The sequence below is a fragment of the Rhagoletis zephyria genome, unplaced genomic scaffold (genome assembly GCF_001687245.7).
Source record: "Rhagoletis zephyria isolate East Lansing unplaced genomic scaffold, Rhagoletis_zephyria_1.1 Rzeph_scaffold_00028, whole genome shotgun sequence".
NCBI lineage: Eukaryota > Metazoa > Arthropoda > Insecta > Diptera > Tephritidae > Rhagoletis > Rhagoletis zephyria.
In genome coordinates, this window is record NW_016157112.1 from 776,570 (window position 1) to 795,169 (window position 18,600).

At 37.5% G+C, this 18,600-nt stretch overlaps 1 protein-coding gene across 1 annotated transcript in view; it reads right to left on the minus strand.

Annotated features, from left to right (window-relative positions):
- Positions 1 to 18,600, minus strand: part of Sema1a (semaphorin 1a) — a 441,797-nt gene that overhangs the window by 422,122 nt on the left and 1,075 nt on the right. The gene's annotated exons all lie outside the window — the stretch shown is intronic.

Consider the following 18,600-nt stretch of genomic DNA (forward strand, 5'->3'; position numbering starts at 1 on the left):
AAGTGCATTTTTCCAATTTTTCGGCAATGGAAATGGGTTTCTTCGCGCAAGAACAGCAAACATATCAAAAGGTCATTGCATACTGTTTCATTAACAAACAAAAAACAACAAAGAGAAAAATTTAAAAGCTTCTATTTTTGGAGGTTATTTACAGGTCCATGTAATCTTTTTATCATATTACCCCATTTTTTTTGAATTCTTCAACTCATAAGTTTTAAAATACCATTACTATTATTAAATTTTCCACGCTATGCGCCACCTGGCGTGTTATTTTTTTGCAAAAATACCAAAATATATTTATTCCGAAAACGAACAAAATCAGTTCCTAAATAATGTTAAATTTCGCAGGCATTTTCTGTTTTATTGGTCGACATTTAGACATTTAAGCAAAAAACAAAACCGACTTCAATTCTCATATCAAAATTCAAGATTATCCTAATTCCTTCACGAATTACCACCAATTATCTCATCTAAACAAAATTAGTATGGGACCATCCTTGAGGTACCATCTTTCTGATGAAAAAAATAATTATCGAAATCGGTTAACGTGGTCCAAAGTTATGCGGTAACATACATAAAAAAAAAATAAAAAATTAAATATTCTGACGAACTGATACTTTGCAAAGTTTGGCCTAGAAGACCTTATTACTAACCCTCTCAGGACCTCAAGCCTATACACTATTTAAAAAAACTTCATGATTTTAATGATGTGATTCATCGAGGGCTAAATTAAAATTATAAAACCAACAAATTGTGTGTAAAAAAATAGTCTCTTAAAAACTTTTTTAATTTCAACTAAACATCAATTTTTTCCAAAAATAATGTATCAAACTCCTTTTTTCTAAAATTTATTTTCCCCCAAAGAAATATTTTTTTTGACCAAAAACAATTTTTTCTAAATAAAAATTTGCTTTTTTTATGTAATATGATTTTGGTAGATACTATTTTCCTAAAAACTTAGTTTTTTCTCATAATTTTTTTCGTAAGAAATCTATACCGAATATGTTTCCCCTCAAATGATACTTTCCGAAAAAGGCTTTTTCCCCTAAAATGTTTATCCTTAATATTATTATTTTTTTATTCCTAAAAATAATTTTTCCTTAAAGGAATATCTGATTCCTACCGCAAATATAGTTCATTTTTTCTCTACAAAATATTTATTTCTAATAGTTGGGAATTTTTTTCTAATTTGGGTAAACATGCATTTTTCTTACAACACAATATCTTTTTAAATTATGTGTTATTATAGATTTTTTTCTTGAGCGATAAATAATTTCGCAAAAACTATTGTTTCCTAGAAACTCCAGTTAAAAAACTTCTTACACATTTTTAAAACGGAAAATATATAACCATATATAAAACTGCTAAGAGCAAACACAATTTCCATTTGAGTGCAGTAACTTTTTGGGAAATATGTTTCCCATGGTCCTGAAAGGATTAAAGTGCAACTGCAAGAGATGAACGAAGGAAAGGATTTCGATTCAATCGACCCCCACATATGAAATAACTTCTTTGTATATTTTTCTCAACTAACTAAGGGAATGATGGCTTCTGTGTTTTATTCTGCAGCAAAAGCAGTGACAGAGCACCTCACCTCATAGGCATTCGTATGTTAAGCTATTAAGTTATGCAGTTAAGCCGGTTAGCACAGCATTGCGTTCTTGTGAAGTAGTCGTCTAGGCCCACAGGCGCATGAGAGTTCTAACCGGTCATTATCCGATCGGAATTCATCCGGTATGACTCAAGCTACTAATGCAGTAGCTGTTTGAAAGATGATCAGGCTTTTAACTGCCTAAGTTTTAAACACCTTGGATATTATTTCTTTCACACAAAGAGGCTCTCAGGGTAACGCGTTACACAGAGCAGCGAAGGCGGCTGGCCTGAGAGTTAACTTTAATAAGACCAAGGTTCTAAGTATGCCAGCGAAATCTTGTGATGACGTGGTAGTTTCCGAATCAAACTGTGGCGACTGTAACGAATTTCACATATCTTGGGCACGCACCGTAGTTGCGGACGAAGACATTGACCGACGAATGAGCAAAGCGTTGAGTCCCGACTTTTCAAATGCAAACTGCTCTTGATACTGCTAATATCAGGCACTTCCACCTGGAAAGTCACTACTGCAATAAATAGATACCCGCCAGTTTTCGTAAACAGATGTCTTAGGAATTTTTACATAGAGATTCTTGATTTCTGGCTTCGGATACAGAAATGTAAGTGAATAGGCCATACTTTACGCAAAAAATAAAGCAGTATTGCAAAGAAGGTCTTGAAAATGGAATCCCCTGAACGGCAGACCGCAAGAAACGTGGAGAAGAACAATCGATTGAGAGACTATAAAAGCGCAGTTAGTCAACGACGTAGCGTAAACGTAGGTTGACGTACGTAGCAGCATATAAAATTTACTGTTGATAGAGAGAGAGAGAAGCAACGGCAACGTCACCGCCATGCGGTGGTGAGTTTTCGTCAAAACGCGCATCCCATAAGGTAGATCGTGTCTGCGTCAACCTACGTCTACGTTATGTCGTTGACTGTTTGCGCTTTAAGCAACGCGGGTTAAGCTGAAAGACGCTCAAGGCGATAGCCAGAAATAGCACCAGGTGGCGCGCGCGCAAGCGTATATAGTTTACGTCTAGGATTGAAGGAAACGATGAAGAATAGATAATCTTTCAGTAGCCTATAGGCAGTCGCAGTTGTAACTTCTCAGCTATAACTGAGTTTCAACGTCGTAATGGCCTAGGTCAAACTGAAATCACTGTTGTCAGCTTAACAATAAATATTCTAGTCACTGAATACAACACTCGATTGCGACAAAAACAACCCATACTAAAGACCTCATACAATATTAATTCAGCAAAATCCCTGCGGGCTTTATTTGTGACAGAATAAATTCACGAAACGAACTGACAATTAAACTTACGTACATACATGCATATATGTATATAGGATTATATTTATAAATAGCAAATAATGGAGCGCAGATTTCAATTGAAAAAGAAGAAAAGAAAAGAGTGGAAAAAAGAGTAGAAAAACACTAGTGTTAATCAATTTCGCTTGTCAACGGCTTACTTATGTAGTTCTATTTTTAGCTGGAAAAAACAGCATATATTGGCAGGAGCAGCTAGTGAATGTGTGTGTTTGTGTGTGTGTGTGTGTCGGTGTATGTCGGTGCATATGTGACGTTGGCATTTTTAATTCAATTTGCGCGCTTGCCAATCGCCTCCAGCTGTGGGCCAACACAAAACTCAGTACAATCAATGCTCGGTGCTCAGCGCCTCAGCGCTTCAGTGCGCCCATCACGCTGCTGCTTGATATGCCTGCCGTTGATCTAAGTGCATTAGGCATTCTAGTTTACACCTGCTTATTTAAGCATTCATGTGGGTATATATATGTGTGTGTGTGTGTGTGTGTGTGTGATATGTTGATATGCCTAGATGTTTGTTATCAATTGCAGGCAATTCTAACGCTTTCAACGAAAGGCTCGACGACATGTGAGCAAAATTACCAGACGATGTTAGAGCAGCTGCTGACCCAATTGACAAAGTGCGCCATACAGGCGAGCGGGCAGCAAGGTGTAGCACAGGTTTTTACAGGTCATTTAATCAATTTAGAATTTAATTATTTTTTGTAAATTTTTTTTTATTTTATTTTAATTTATTTTGTTGTAGTTGCTATGTACAAATGCATTTTAGACTCTGCAAACATGTGTGGCATCAATAACTAAAATATTTGCTTAGTCCTCGTTAGTCATCGCTGATGACAGCGCCGCACAGTGGGATTTCGGCGGAAAAAAATTTAGCTTTTGAACATTTAGTTCTTTATATTTGGATGGTTTAGCCTTATAAAGCAATATTTGAATAAGAAAAATTCATTACATACAACTTTTTACGAAATTGACAACTTTATACAAAATAATATGAACTTTTTAAAGCTTTTTTGAGGTTAGGTTTGTATGGAAGTTATGCTTTAAAATAAACCGATGACGTCCATCTTTCTGGAGTTCACATACAACTTTATTACTAATCTATGGACAAAATTTTGGGGTCATATATTCGCGGGACAACTTTTTATGGCATTTTAAGGCATTTTTGAGGTTAGGTTTGTATGGGAGCTTTGCTTTGAAATGACCCGATTACGCTCAATTTTTGAGTCATATATTAATTGGTGCACTTTTAATTGCATTTTAAGTAATTTTTGAGGTTAGGTTTGTATGGGAGGTTTGCTTTAAAATAAACCGATGACGTCCATCTTTTTGGAGTTCACATACAACTTTATTACAAACCTATGGACACAATTTTGGAGTCATATATTCATCAGTGCACATTTTACGGCATTTTTAAGACTTTTTGATGTTGGATTTATATGGGAGGTATGCTTTAACATAAATCGAATACGCAAATTTTTCGTATTTTTTTGATTTATGTCCATAAATGCTAAGTTCGAAAAATTAAGGTTCTACGCCACCTCATTCTATTTTATTTTTTTTTCAAAAATGTATGGGGCTGTACCACTGTACGCTGTTCAGGCTGTTATATGCAATTTGCGGTACAAAAACAAAACAAATACAATTTAGTGGACCACAAGCTGATGTAGTAAATATTAGAAAATAAATAAAGGCAATGAGAACAGCAGCAGCAGCAGCAGCAAGAACAACAAACTACCAACCATTGTGAACTAAATTGAAGCACACAAATTCATGCTTCACCAGAGCTGTCGATCGTATTCGATATCTGCATTTGATGGCTGGAAATATTTCAATTTAGTTACTTTCAACAGGCGTTGTGCAACCTAAATGTTTGCACGCTCGACTAACAACGGCATTGTTTGCTGGCACAAACGCTCCCAATTTGCAACTAAAGCTGGCGTTGATTCGCACACAGGCGCGCGCGCCCAAGCGCCATCACAACCACAGTAAGGAGGCAAGGGTAACGATCGTTGGGCGTCAAACGAATTCAATGACGCGCAGCCCGATAAGCGTACGCACATATTAAAAACGCATAAATCAAGCGAGTGAAATTATAACGCGGCAGAGGTGATAGGCGTTGCGCGCGTAGCGCTAGGAGGATCTATTTAGCTGCGCGGAGGTGGCGACGATGGCAGCGGCGATAGCAAACAAGTCAAGGCGCGCGCTGTGCTGCCACGTATGACGCATTTTGCTGATTGCTAATTTTTTCGTCCTATAAGCGGCAGTGGCACGGATATGCACATGTGGCACGTACGCGCCCGAGTGACGCGCCGTAGAAATTCAAGCAAACATTACCGCAAAAGTAAACGCATGCGACGAGACGACCTATCGAACACCACAGAGTTAGCGAGAAAAATCGAAGACTTGTGCGCGGCATTGTTTGCCTCAAACATACATACAACGTCAGAAGTACACACACGCAACCGCAGTTGTGCCCGCAGTGAAGCGCAATTGTCGCAATCACAGCTCAGCCACAAAAGTAAACAGCAGCGTGGCAGCAAATAAATAAGAAATGGAAAAAATAACAAATCACACATACTTGATTGCATACATAAAATAAAGAGCGGCAAGCAAAACTGACGTACCTCAGGCAGCTGCCAAAGGATTGAAGAAAAAATGCCAGAAAAAAAAACTAAAAAGAAAAAGAAAGCAAAGTAGTAAGCGCCTTGGCTGTCAGGCAAAAGGGAGACACATCATTTGCCACCACAGCCTTATTTATCCCTTGCAACTTATCGACGCATATTTATCAATGTCAATGCGTGGCAGACGCCAAGCAATGCCATCAAGCAAAAATGTCAGCAAGGAGGCACCCATAGTATTTCAAAGTGCGCCTTGCGATTACGCTACCAACACCGAGCCGCCTCCTCGACCAACCGACCAAGCAACCAAACAACTCCATCTAAGCCGATAAGGCAGGCAACCCCAGCCCAGTCACAGTAGCGAGTTAATGTCGAACGTAGCAAACGCATAGCCGTAAGATCAGCTTGTCTTTGATGGATTGAAAATGAATGGCGCAAATGTCACAAAATCGTCGCGTCTTACAGCAGCAGCGGTAGGGGAAGGTGCAGAAATAGCAGCAGCAGTAGCATACGAGCAACAGCTGCTGCTGACAGTCAACACTGATTGACTTTTGGTGAAACAGAGTTTGAAAGCTTTAAGAAAGCCAAAGTTAACGACTAAAAAGCAACGCCAGTGCGAAAGGTAGCAGCGAGTGTAAAGTAGGAGGAGAGGGAAAAAGTTACGAGCACAGAAGACGAAAATATTGCTTTCCTTTGCTCCTGTGCTGATAAATTAATAGAGTGTACTTGACGAGGTCGTTTCGAGCTTAGTCACTTTTATCACATAAAAATCCTAAACAGACACCTAAGCCAAGACTTTTTGAAAAAAAGTTATCACAGTCTCATCAGAAACGCACCTGTATCGCATTAACCGCTGCCATATTTTCTCGGGAATCGCCAATGAAACGTTTGAGAAGTCTAGAAAGGCTAACATGTGGAAGTGTCAAAGAATTTTACCAAGAGAAGCTTTTGCCACTTATCCCTGTCTAGCTCATGCGTTTCATAATGTTGTAATTTTAAGCAACCATCTGATTTTCAGGACAACGATTGGCTTTGACAAATCTTCAAATGGCAAAGAATGTGCCATTTTTGCATAAAAAAAGAGTGCGACATTTTTTGATAGAAACGAGAATATAATAAATATTACAGAGCAATTCTGGAAAACATAGTTTAAAATATTTTGTAAGACAATTAAAAGATATGTAGTAGGAGAGATAGTTAGAAAGACTTTATTTATTCTGGCACGAAGGTCTACAAGAGCAAAGCTTCCTTGCCAACTTTGATGGGAGAAAAGCTCCTTTGACAGAAAGCACTTGCATATCATTTCGCTCGCGCTTCTCCAACGGTCGAAATGGCAGAGTGAGCAAATCACTGGCGTGCTGGACAGAGGACTTTCCTTAATTTCTTTAATTTTATTTTTTTCTTTTTTTTAATTTCATTTGCTTTTAGTTTTTACATTTTTAGCTTTTTTCTTTCTTTAATTTATCTTCTTTTTTTGCTTAATTTTCTTTCAAATCATACATTTTATCGTTTTAAAAAGAAAAAAAAAAATACTTTTATTTAATTTTTAGGAACTTATTTATTAGATTATTTTTTTTTTTCAATTATATAATTAGAAACTCGTTTATTTTGTTATAGTTTTTTTTTCTTTTTTTTAATTTAATTTTCTTTTAATTTTTATATTATTTTATTTTAAAAAGCAAAATAATTTTAACAAAATTACTTCATTTTAGGAACTTTTCGTTTTAATTTTTTTTTTTAATGTTTATTTAGTATTTTTATTTTTTAATTTATTTTTGTTTTTTCTTAATTTTAATTTAGTCTTCTTATTTTTTTAGTTTTCCTGTTTTTCATAATTTTAGATAAATTTTCTTATTTTTCCCGTTTTTTAATTATTTATTTAAAACACGCATTTTATTTTTTATTTTTATTTGTTTACTTTCATATCTTTCATAATACTTCATCAAACTGGAGTGATTAAAATACCATTTTGAAGGAAAGCTTCACTGCTTGAGGTAAAAGTAATAACTTTTTGATTGGGTTTTTGCGAGTTAGATATATATCTGACTAACAACGCATTCAGGGAATGAAGGTTAAATGCTTTAACTAATAAAATTAAATGCACACTTAACCAGGGGTAATAATTTTGAAGAGGGTTGCCAACTTTTTAAAAATTGATATCTATGTATATCTCAATATACATATATAAAACTTAACGTATGACCCCATAACTCCAGAAGGGATTGTCCGATTTAAGTAGACTTTTTTTAGTAGTGTTTGTCCTTGCTCAAGGAAAAATGTTACGGAGAGAAACCCCCGATAGGTGGCACTGGGATCGACTTACCACTAAAAATCATATTTTATAAAAGTCGTAGTTTATATATGTATTGGTATGAAGAAGGAAAGCATCTATGGACCGCTGGAGTCGAGTTATCTATACTTGGATACATGGTATGGAGGTATATGAAAGCAATGACATACTCATGGAGAGAAGTGGAACTATTTGAAAATAGGGCGTTGTTTGTGTTTGAGGGGGTCTCTGGATAGTGTCAGTTTACAATTTGACCCGCTAGGTGGAGCTGAAGTGGAGTTATTTCTAAAAATTGTATGCATGATCCGATTTGGCTTATATTCGAAACATGTATTGGTATCGTAAATGAAGATATTGCCGTGAACAAATGTACCCGCCAAGTGGCTCAGGAGTCGAGTTATTACTAAAAATTCGTATTTATGATGCGATTTGGCTCATTTTTGGGATATGTATTGGTAATAGTAAGGGCAATACTTTTACAAAAGGGATCCGCCAGGTGGGGCTGGAGTCGAGGTATTACTAAAAATTCGTATTTATGATGCGATTTGGCTCATTTTTGGGATATGTATTGGTAATAGTAAGGGCAATACTTTTACAAAAGGGATCCGCCAGGTGGGGCTGGAGTCGAGTTATTACTAAAAAAACGTCCAGTGAGAGAAAGTGTCGTGAATGTCCGATTACGTCAACCTGCTGCACCACAGAGTATATCGAACTGCCTTGTTTGCCGACTGGCCCAATCGATATGATTTACAAATATTACTCTGCGTTAAAGTTTCATTCGGAGGCACCAGGATTGAGTTGTCCAGGGGTCAATCCCAAATAACCTCTGTTAAATCAACCACCAGAACTATTGCGCTCCTTGATAAGGCATTTAATGCATTTCGTCCGACATAAGCCTATGTATATTGGATGTCTGTGGAACAACGATACTCAGCCATTTTGAAATTGTCACGAGCTATACTATACAGTTTCAAGGAGAGATTCACCATCGAACCGAATCATATAAATCGTGGCCGTGAATCTTTGACCAAAATGTTTCAATAAAAAAATAGCAATTTTGGGCGGGACGAAGTTCGCCGGGTCTGCTAGTATTATTTTAAATAGCCAAATAATTTTTATATTTTTATTTGATTTTCAGGAATTTTTTTAATCATTAATTTTTATTTTTAAAATCAATTTCTTTTACTTTTTAGATCTTTCTGTCTACTTTTTTTTTAAATTCATATTTAAAATAATATTTTTTATATATCTAATTAGTTTTTATTCACCCCTATTCCGATTGTCGGAACGACAGTCGTTCGTCGAAATTTTAAGTTTTCATTGGCGTTATATGGCAACCAATGACATAATCTACAACAAATTTGTATTCCTATTATCCTTTCGAAATGACGAAGTATTGAAAACGTGTTAAAATCTGTCGTTAATGTTTTTGTTTACTACATAATTCAGGGGCTGTTGATGCGAACGGCTTACGACAACCAGAATAGGGGTGATTGTTTTTAAAAGAAAAATATAGATGTATTTTTTTTATTTGATTTAGTTAGTTTAGAAAACTTATTGCTAAAAGACAAACGGAATATTGCTAAGACCTCTTCGTTAGTAGCGAAAGACAGCAACGAGCTTCCAAAATAGTTTCGTATTTCGGGAGACTGTGGTGAATTGAAAGACAGTTGCCTGAATTGCTCTTTCAAAACACTTGGTCCAACATTCTTGAAGAATATTTCAAAGTGCAGCCATCGCTCTCTGTATGATACGCTGAAATCCATCAAAATCGTCTGGTAAGTAGTTGTGGGTTTGCTTGAGTTTATGATTTCAAAATGACTAAAATTCGCAAGTATTCAAAGTTTTTTTCAGTCTAAGAAAAGCCCGATACTTTTCATATGGAAACTTATATTCGGCGAAAACAAAGTTGAGGTCTAAAGAGGCTGGCCGGACAATATAGATTCTTATCGTACAAATTTTGTATTAAGCCTTGCAAATGTAGAATTGAAAAAGTTTTTATCTCTTCTTACAACTTAATCAACACTTGAATAATGACACTACATGAATTTCTCGCATCACTAGCATTCTTTAAGGCCATATAATACGCTGCCTTGCAACGACTACTTACTTGCCACATACATACATTCAAATGATGTCACAGCACAGAGAATTTTTAATTTGCTGCAAACTAAATTGCAAAGGAAACCCCTTCGACACTGAATTGGAATGCGGCAAATAAGAATGTGTCCTGACAGGCACATTCACTAGCGCACGTCGTTTCAATTACCAATGGCTGGTCAGCAGAATGTGCCCAAGCAGACAGCACAAGCAAGCAGTCAGGAAGCGCAAGAACAAAACAACCGGATGGACAATGAGTAGCATACAGTAGTGGACATTGGATGACTATTTGTCGCACGAAGACACTGCTTGCTTGCTTGCTTGCTTGCTAACTGTCGCACCAACAGTGCACAGAGCAAATGTGGAATCACCAAAGTGGCACACATCTATGTACATCTTTTAGATACATATGTCTGTATGAATGCATGAGCAAGCAATCCTTGCGTGCTGGACATTCCACGCTGGCCAAAGTCAATGGCAAATGGCAATGGTGGTGCTGCAGCTGTCGCACAACGCCTTGCATTACTAATTTCCCTGGTGGCGCTCATATTCTAAGCGGCGCCAACGCCAAGAAAGAAAATGAACTGATGGCCAACGCTGCGGGGGAATTAAAGGGCAGCGCCGCAGCTTCATTGATGATGGTCATTAGCGCCAACGAGAAGTAAAAAAGAATATTGCGCGCTGAGCAGAAGAAATAATGTGAAAGCATATTGAAGAAGCAACAGCAGAACGAGCATGCAGCTGAAATTAAAAAAATAAAATAAATAAAAATCGCGAAAAAATGGGAAGTGACGGTGGTCCAGCCGCGCTCATTAAGAGCAATTGGCGGCGCTGCAGTGCTGATTGTACCAGGAAACGCGCACATGCTTGCGCGCAATTTTTTAGCATATTTACACTGAGCGCGCTCTCCTCATATCGTCGCAGTCCAATTAGGGCACGCTGTGCGCAAGCAGCAACTTTTTGATAAACGTCATTAAGCGCAATTGTTTCTGATGCCTACATATATGTATGTACGCGCATAGTTTTTCTGCCTTCCGCTTTTCTCGAGTACCAGTTGGCAATTCGCTGCCAGGAGTATTGCAGCCACTGGACGGCAGCTTTTGTAATGCTAAACACACAGCGGGAAGGCGAGCGCGCGCGCTCTTCTTATTCTTCTGCACTGTTTTGTTGGCAAACTTTCGCAGGTGAAGCGGGCACAAAATGAATGGGTTGTACTCTTACAAATGCACTTGACAATGCGATGGTAATCAAACGTTTTTATGACTCAGGCGCGCACGCTAACGGCTGGACAACTAACTTTTCGATTGTGAAAAAATTAATTTCCGCAATAAATTTTGCAAAATCAATTTTAGAAGTGACCACATGTTATAAGTCAAACTTTTGTGTTCAATAAAAAGTTTTTATTAGACGCGCGCGCCTACCAGTACATTGATAAGTGAGAGAAAAGTGTGCACACAGTGTGCGCGCGCGCTTTAGTTACGCGCAAGCCGTAAGGAAGTGTCGCGGCGTAAAAATTGTTGCTTTAATAGTCGCTAGTAAATTGAGCGCCCATGCGCGCCTTCACATTCATTCGCATCATCCACATGTTTATGGTGATTTTGACAGTTGTTGGCCGCGCGCCGCTTGCTGTTCGCTGTTTGCGCGCTGAAGTTGACATTGATAGTGACACAAGCAACAATGGCTGCATTGGTTGACAATGGCGCATCGCAATTTCAGATGTCGTAATACTGATGCAGCTGATGAGTTTTTTGCTTTTGTATTGCTTTGGCTACTGCTGCTGCCACATATGTCAAATGACAAATGAGCTTTGCGTACGCGCACTCACACTTAAAGCCAAGCGTCCATCAGCGCCCGCTTTGACAGTTTGGCTGCTATTGCTACTTTTGCTGATGTCGAGCCAGTGCGCACTTTCTCCCACAAACCCACACACTTTTCTTCCATTCCTGCAGCCGAATATGGCTCTGAAATGGGCATTTTACTCGTTATAACTTAATACGCCAACAGCATATCAATGCGCTGCCACTCACTGCCCAATGGTACCCAGTACAATCCGCTCTCGCGCGCGCGCCCGTCCGTCTTTTATTTGCCGCAATTTGTCAGACAGAAGGAAGCCACGCGCCCACCCGCACATTGAGCTCGCAGTGGCAAGGTGGTGGGTGGTGTCTTTCTTCACTGCATTTTATGGTCCGTCCGCCTGTCTATTAACGGGGCAAATAAAATAAGTAACACATATGTAAGTATGCATTACTATTTCCGTCCTTGTGTCTGTGTGTGTGTGTGTGGGTCTGCGTGGCTGTGTGCGTGCGCGACAGCTCTACTACGCCGTTAAGTAGTTCTCTGGTGAACTTCTGACCGCGCCTAAGCTATTTCTGATTTCTTCTTGCAAACGTGCAGACAATTTAGTCATTTGCGCTGACATTCCGCCCGTCTGTCTCGGAGTGCTCTCTGCAGCACATACTACATATCCCTTTGTCGCTTTCAAGTCACCGATTGTCTCTTGCGTTGATTTCTTTTCCATTTTTATATTCTTACTACTTACTACATATCTGCTTTTGGTCAGTCGTAATTTATTTTTCTTTTCTTCATTTCTTTTTTTTTTTGCTTGCCATGGCTTGCTGTCATTGCTGTGCAACACATTCCAGGCAATTGTTTGCCATTCCTTGCAACACTACAAATGCTTTCGACAGTGAACACTTATGGAACTACAACTACACATGAGTATGACTAAGTGTAGAGAAGTATGCGCAGCACACACACTCTCAGACCAGTCACGACGCCTTGCAGATTCCTTTGCCCCAACTATGTTCAACTACACACACACACACACACACACAGGCGCGCGCGCACGCAAGCAGTGCTAACAGAGATATTTGCTCACGCGTCGCTATGCATACAAGCAATAGCCGAATGCTGCGCCCTACGCGCGCCCCCGCCGCCGCCACTGCCATTTCACTACTGCCACAGTCTACATCCTGCCGCCTGCAATGCCACAGCCCGCAAGACTTGCATATCCCCCAATATCAGCAGTTAGCTGCAGTTCATCTCAGCTTTCTTTGCTGCCAAATGCGCTCTTAATAATGTATTTTTTTTTTCTTTCGGAAAACGTGTTGAGTTATTTTTGGCTTGCTGTGCTGCAGCATATTCTTATCCCCTTCTTGAGCGCTTTACACATTCTTCTACGACTATACAAAAAAATGTTAATGCATATGTTTCCATCAGCTAAAGAAAAAGACATTGAATATCTTTTCTGTTCTTATGCAAAGTATATTTTCCATGAAATTCACTTTATGCTCGTATATAGTATTTTTATCGTGTGTGCTCTAGCGAGTTAAGCAGGAGAAGGGTGGGAATAGTGGTACATTATGTAGCCAGGCTTGGCATGGAAAAATGATGCTTCAGAGTTTTGGAGAATTTAAAGTAGCATAGAAAACTAAAAACAATTGGCGCCATTCATTCTAAAATTAGCGGAGTTCTTAGGAAGAACTGAAAGTAATTTATCAAAACCTTAAAAAAAAATGTGAAAGCTGCAAGGGAATCGAAACTATTTATAAAACACTTCCACGAAGTTCAACTCAAATATATACTTACATACATATGTATAGGCGGCGAAAGTAACAGACTTCAGCGAGCGCAAATGTGGAACAGATGTTAAGCACACTCAGGAAGAGTGGATATATATAGATAGTTGCAAATCGATATTTTGTAAGACAATAATTGAAATAGCTGTGACGATCTCCGAAATAGCAGCTATAACTTCTACCGCTTAAAGCGCAGTTACACACGAACGTAAAAACGGAGAACGTGTCAGCTGACACGATCTATCTTATGGGATCTGCGTGTTAACAAAAACTCACCGCCGCATAACCGTGACGAAGACATTGCTTTTCTCTCTTTCTATCAACAGCAAACTTGATATGTTGCTACGTACTCCTACGCTACGCCACGCTACGTACACGTTCGTCGGTAACCGCGCTCTTAGACTATGTTGCATTTTCCATTTTTCCCCCAAAAAAAAAAAAAAAAACAAAATCGTGGTATAAAACTCAATAGCACTCTTAAAGTAGGCAAGATAATTTGAAAACCTTGTTTTTTATTCTGGCACGAAAGTCTTACAAAAAAATCTCCCTTGACAACTGTCATGGTGAAAAGCTCAGTGGACAAAATAAGCACATGAGCATGTTCCAAGTGAAGAATCATTTTGCTTGCGCCGCCGAGAAAGCAAAGCAGTGGCGCCTCATTCTAGAGAGCTGAGGTTCGAATCCTCGGGCATTGGTTTTTTTCCTTTTTTAACAATGTTTTTATGACACTTAATATTCTTATTTTAATATATAAACATAATTTTGATTTAATTTAATTTATAGAAATGGATTTATTTATTTTTATTATATGTATATATTTATTCTTTTTTTTCCTTAATTTTTTTATTTCTTATTTTTTTTTTGCTATCTTTCTTATTTTTTCTTTTCTTTTGTTATGTTAATTTTAGATTTTATTGTTAAAAAAAATTTGTTTTTCATTTCATTTTTAGAAACTTATATATTCTTTTTTTGTTTTGTAGCTTTTTTCATCCGCTAAATTTTTCTATTTATTGTTTTAAACAGGTAATATATGTACATATTTTTCATTTAATTTAATTTTAGCAAATGTATTTTATTTTATTTTTTTATCATATGTATTTCTTTATTGGTTTATTTTTTTCTTTTATTTTTTTTATTTTTTCTTTTATTTTGTCGTTAATTTTTTTATTTTTTTATTTCGTTGTTATTTTATTGATTTTATTGTTAAAAAAATATTTTTTTTTTTCATTTCAATAAATTTTTATAAACATATTTCTTCTTTTCTTCTTGTTTTGTTTGTAGTTTTTTTCCTTTTTTATGTAATTTATTTTTATTTATTTATATTCTCTTTTTAAATTTATTTTTATTTTTTAATTTTAGATTCCTTTTTTTTATAGAAAAATATATTTTTTTTAATTCGAATATATTTTAGAAACTTATATTCTTTATTTTATTTAATTTTGATTTAGTTTAAAACTTTTATTATTTTAAAGAGAAAAATATATATTTTTGATTTAATTGTTAGCAATTTATTTTTATGTTTTCAATTTAACTACTCTTCATTTTTTTATTTCATTTTGTTTATTTTTAAATCTAATTGTTTTAAAAAGAAAAACGTTTTCTTATTTCATTTAATTTTTAGGCACTTATTTTTTTATTTTTATTTAAATTTATTTCTTTGTATATTTTTATTTTCTTCTGAAATTTTTGTTATTTTAAAAAGAAAGTTATATTATTTTTTAATTCAATTTCCTTTTAATTTTTAGACTTTATTGTTTTAAAAGGAAAAATGTTTTTTTTTTATTTAACTTAATTTTTAATTGCTTATTTACTATATTTTGATTTAATTTTCATTTAATTTTTAGTTGTTAATATTAAAAAAAATATATACTTTTTTTATTTTTAGAAAACTTATTGCTAAAAGACTAACAGAATTACGCTAAGAACTCCTCGCTAATACCCACCTCGTATATTATTATTATAAGGAAGGATAAGTTATAGAATACCAAACAACTACCGGTACACAGTTTCCCAGAAATCCATGCGGTAATTTAGGGGATCCTTTCATTCTCTATCAGATCACAAGGAGGACTGAGTTGGCCCAAGAGGTCGACAGATTGGAAATATGTGTAATATGGAATTGAGAATGAACATGAAGTTGTGAGGGGCAAATCTGTGCTAAAAGCATCCCACATGGTGGACGTATATAGGTGGATCACTATGAATAATCAAAAGTATGTAAAAGTACTGAATTACCACTTCGTTGGAAGAACATATGCTTGTGAAAACCTGTAGGATAACCTGAGGGATGGGTAACAAGCAGTTGTAAAAACCCAGGTTCCTTTAGAAAAGCATGTACTGTATACAAACTCACGAGCCCAGGCGTCGCATCAAACTGCATTAAATCGACAGAAATCGAATCCTACCGCAGGTTATATGAGGTCGTGTAAACTCAGCTAACGCAGCAACTGTAATGGCAGATGCAACACCGATTCGACTATATTAACTAAGGAAAGAGCTAAAGTTCAGCGGCAAAGTAAAGAATTGAAAGATTATCCGAAAAAATAAAACAATCATCATTGGGAAGATGGACAAACGCTCTACTTCCAAATATCAAAAACAGGTTGAAATGAACGCACGGCGAGTTAGATTTTTACCTAAACCAGTTTAGACTCAATATTATATTCGACGTTTTGTTTGTAGTTGCCGATATTAAGGTTTTAGCGTCAATCCAATCAAAGGTAATCTCCAAAAGGCACTTTCGTAAGGGGGCTTATTCAAAAGCCAGAAAAATGGCAACGATTGATGGACTGTTCCATAGTAGGTTAGAGGTTTTACATAAATATGCATCTAGACTGGGTAATGTCTAGTGAATCCGTTCCTCAATTCCAATTGGTAATAGCTATCCGTAGTTCAAAGAAGGTGATTAACGTATTGATCCGATCCGCGGGAGTAGCTTGAGACAAGACAGACGTCGGCAGATATCAGCGTAAATTCTGTTGGATAGTGTATTCATAAACTAAGTGGCGCTGGATTAGTAAGCTTTCTAGCATCGGCCTTCAGTTGCACGGATATCTGAATTCAATGAGTCCATTCGATACAGTCGAATACTTTTTTTTATGTAGATACATCTTATGTTTCGGTATAGATGGAATGTAGTCTTTGGAGCTTCACTTAAACGCCTACCGAACGTGAAGCAATTAAGAGATAACAAATGCGGCATTTTAAAGAAACCACTTTAGTCCTACTGTACTTATGCATTTCCAACACAAAGTGACAATAGTTGTATTATATTATTTCGCGTAAGAAAAACAAGAAGAATGCGAAGACAAAGACTAAGGCGAGTACAAATACCATAATGAAGACGAATTCAGGACATGGAAGCATCATGCGTTTGAGATGGAATAGACGAGCAGCTGGAGAGGTCTGAGCAAGATTTTGACGAGTAAAGAACTTCAAAGGTAATTAACACTTGAATGGCTTTAAAAAGAAGCTCTAGTAGCGAAATCTTTAATGAGCGTAGTACTACCATGCCCAGCTTGCGGACTACGAGCTGCAAATGGTAAAAAGGCGGACCCATTAGAGATCCTATAGTTTTTCACAATGAAAAAGATTGATCGATATGACAGCTTTTCTCATATTTTCACTACTTCAGCAACTAATTGGCAGTGCCAATTACCACCAACCAACTTCAAAATGTTAAGAAGGAAATGGAACGTCATGAAACGAGCAATGCTTGGCAGATGAATTAACCACAAACATTTCCTGCTCAAAAACCTACACATGCGAAAAAGGCGAAACATTCAGCTAGCTATCCCGACCACCAAAGTCGCGCGCTTCCATTGACTGTGGGCCACTTCAAGCAATTTTCTGCCTCAAAAATTGCACGTTATTTACGCAATGTATGTATGTAGCATGCAACAGCTTCAGAATACTGCCTGTGCGAACGCGACCAAAAATAAATAAAAAATAGATATGACAAGCCAGCCGGTCAGCCAAAAATGGATGGATAGATAAAGAGGAGCGAAAACCAAAGGCGATTTGATGCAATGTAACCGGACATGCGACATTGGTTGATTGGCTGCATGTCCGCTGCTGCGGCGCGCACAACAATGTATGTAAGTAAGTAAATAATGATCGAAATATGGACGTTTGCCGTATATGGCAACAAACGCGTGACAGCAGCAAAAACCAGGACTTATATAAATACAAGTAGGTATGTGCGTACGTATCTACATCTTAACGATCAACGACTTCAAATTATGCGCATTTCCGCTGAACTTAATTAAGACCAAGCGATTGACAATGGCAACGTAGCGCGCGCGCGCACTCTCGATGCACCTCAACGACCTATCTATGTATGTAGATATATAAAACTCGGTACCGGTAATAGGCCCATAAAGGGCGACAGTGCGTGAGTCGCCTGCGGTTTCCATTTCTGTAAAAGCGACGAGCAAGCACAAATGCATAAATAGGCTGACAGGCAAAGCGATGAGCAAAGCAACAGACCACGACTGTGAGTGTGGCTGGTTGACTAAAATGTGTGGCCGTCCAAGTGAATGCATAAATGAAGCACTGGTGGCGGCGGCGGCCGTGCAACGCGGTGTGCAACTTACAACAACGCTTTGCTGCTTGTGGTGGAATTGCATTTTATTGCATTGCAGATTCACCATCGACTACAATCTGAGTGTGCGCGCGTGTAACTTTGTCTTGCGCGCCTTTGCTCTCCTTGTCACTGTCACTGCCGCCGCGCCGCTTGTGTTGCTCTTAACTGGCTTTTGGTCGCTGCTCTGTTGTATGTCGCCATTGTCGATGACAACATAAATGTGCATTAACGACAACAAACAAACGCGTACGTGCGCGCGTACATTGCACGCAATTAAATGCGACTACCGCAGTATTTTCGCGTTCGTTATGGCCTTGCTGCTAAAAATACATGTTACGGCCATGAAGTGGCGCGGCGCGGCGCGGCGCGGCGATGCGACAACGTTGTTTGCGAAAATATGACAACAGCGTAGCGCTTTTAGGCGGCATAGCAACATAACCGTAACTGTTTATTGCATTTTTGTTGCTGCTCATTATGTATTTTATTTACGATTTAATTTTCAC